A 3,062-nucleotide genomic window follows, 5' to 3' on the forward strand; every position below is an offset into this window, starting at 1 on the left:
GGGTAGCACGAAGACGTCTGCAAAGGAGAACGATAGATGCGCAGGTTTATAGTACGCGGAGTGAATGCTGATTGGCCTGAACAAGGCCAAGAGAAAGATGATTGGAATAGACCAGTGATGTCACAAACAGCTGACAGTGTGGGAAAGCGGAAGTGATGTGAAGCATAACTGGCAACACCATAGTTATTGAACTTACACATGAGCTTCATAAAGTTGGGATAAGGTTTTGAAACTAGTGTGCAGTCCTTTGTTTCAACCCTTCGAAATACAGCAGCTGACATCTTTGCCTAAAAGAATCTTGATTCCAACTTTTTACCAAATTTTTGTCCCAGATCTGTTTTTAGAGAGCAGTGGTGTCCTTCCATTAACATCGCTTTTACTAGTGTTTTTCCTATAGTAGACACATACTGACAGATTTTAAGTAGATTTACCCTTGGTAGGCTTTCCCACCTCTTTGAGTAGTGCATATTGTCCTCTTGTTGCAACAAGAGTTGTAACAAAGTTACTACTGTCATCCATTTGTAAAGAGTTAAAGTAGGGAAACAGTGAAAACCTGAGTTTATAGTAATGCTTGTGTAGTCTTTGCCAATGTTGTGCTTCTCTATAACATTTCTTGTAAGGTTCTTTAAAAGTAGTGTGATTCACTCATTGTTCACCCCAATGAGGCTTTCTTGAGAAAAGCTGATTTCATCAGTAACTTGACTTGTAAGAGATTTATGGGGAGGGACACCTTCAGACTTCCGTTCTCATCTCCTAATTGAAACAAATTAGTTTTGGAGAACTTTCTAACGCAAAGGTTCATTTCCTTTTCCCGCCTGGGCTGTGAGCGATTACTGTGTTCAATGAAGATGAGAAGAGAAGTACAGCTGTTTATGTTTTATTAGCTTAGTCAGATTATATTACTCAGTAAATGCGACTTAGATAAAGATCAGACCACATTTTATGAGTAGTCAGCGCAGAAATATCAGTCATTCCAAACTGAACCAATCTTACTATCAGAACTCCCTTAATTTTAAATTAAGCCGAGGATACTGAAATGACAATGTCGCTGGGGTAAAGTGCTCAAAAACAACTCTGTGCTTGCACTTTGCATTTTCATTGCTCTCATCGTTTAAACACGTGTAAATAATTAAAAAATCATTCATGACAACAAAGACTTATTCACGGCTCAAAATGATAAATTGCTGTAAACTGACCTTGGACTCCTTTGAAAGTGTTTTGTTAGTGAGGGTGGCTCTGCTCAGCATCACTTTGTGTACATCACTGTACATCAGAGCCACTCCTCTCAGCGCTTTCCGACAACCCGGACAATTGATTTATCTGCTCTACCTTTAGTTTTTTCCAAGCCATATTGCTACAATGTCCTACAATGAAAAAAATATATCATAGAAAGATATTAAACAAGAAATTTGCCTTTTTTTTTATAAGATGAGAGAGAGCGAGAGGAATCTGTTGTCCACTTGCAGCCATGATTGGTTACTTCAGTAGAGCAGGAGGTCACCATGAGGTGACTGACTGCTCCAGGCGAGCTCTAAGATAAGCCTTTAAGTCCAAAGTGGAATTCTTCTTCCTCACTGATCTTTTATGTGGTTTCCACGCAGGAACACGGGACATTTAACCCTGGCTGTTATAAATCAGACTCCAGCAATTTCCATTGTTTGCCTTTTCAGAGAATCATCAAAATAGAAAGTGCAGCCTTGAAGCCAAGACGTAGGAACTGTGGGAACTAGTCTGGCTGGACCTCGGAGACCACACAAAACTGGTTGCTAACCACTGTGAGCCTCTCAGCGCACCGCTTGCCACCGGCACGCTGCCTGCCGGCCAACCACAGGTACTATTCTTAGCAGCAAGAGAAATTACCCAACAAATTATTCACTACACATGGTAGACCAGTATCTCCCTGTGTGAGTCTCTTTTTGTGTCACACATGAACACAGTTGTTGTCAGTGTCATGAGCTTTAGCTGTCAACCAGCTGAGGTTATTTTTGGGCCAGATTTTGACCAGGAGGCAACTTTATTACTCCAGAATTTAAGGAGCTCTGCATAACTTCAGGAAACCATTGTTATTAAAGGCAGCCACAGCCTTCAAATGGATGACAGTAATTACTGTGCAACTCCTCACTGCACACCACCTGCAGGCTGGCATTGGAAACAACAGTGATGAGACATACACAAGACTGTCCTGCACTATTACGATGCACTGCTGTATGTATGTATTTCATGAATGTTGTGGACCAGCTGAGAGTGAGAGAGATTGACATTGACTTGAAATTAACAAAGCTTCTAATGTCAGATGCATATTGGCTAGTAAAAACACAGCTCAATAACCCACCTGTTAACGTAGAAAAACAAAGCTAGTTATACAGCTTTCTTTTGTGCCATTACATCACATACTGATGGCTGAAATGAACACATAAACAAATAATATAGTAATACACAGTTTTACACTACCTGGTGAAGTCATTTAGCAAGATTTAATGTGATTTTGATCGTAGATGGGGAATAGAGGATAGTGTGTGCATGCAAGATATCTTATAATTTAGCAAACCTTATCTAGTCAAGAACATGTTTTGCTACATAAGACATTTTGCAGTTAACAGCCATGTTAGTGTTAGCTAACACTGACCAGAAGAGCAAAAGTCAGCTGCATTGTGATCCAGAAAAGAACTAATGTTACCTACATGAATGATGTTGAGCTGATTTGACACTTGTCAAATTGGCATTTAGGCGTCTTTTGGCCAACATTATTTTGGCTTCTAATGTGGATATATTTCTTGATACTAAACATACCATGCTAACCCTAACTTGCTGACTTGCTAGCGTTTTAAACTCTCTTTGTTTTGTTACTCTAATATGTGTGACTGACTTCACAGACAGGGTCGCCCAAATAACTGTGGCTGTGGTGAATGGATATGAATAAATAAATCTACTTATTCGTAGATTTATTTTATTTAAATAAATCTATTTATTTTTCTTTTTTTCTTTTTTTTTCTTTTTTTACATTTTTCAAATATTATTCTTTTTAATTGAACTACAGATTTACAGTAATTCTTTTCATTGCT

Source organism: Aulonocara stuartgranti (assembly GCF_965226115.1).
Source record: "Aulonocara stuartgranti genome assembly, chromosome: 8".
Classification (NCBI taxonomy): Eukaryota; Metazoa; Chordata; class Actinopteri; order Cichliformes; family Cichlidae; genus Aulonocara; species Aulonocara stuartgranti.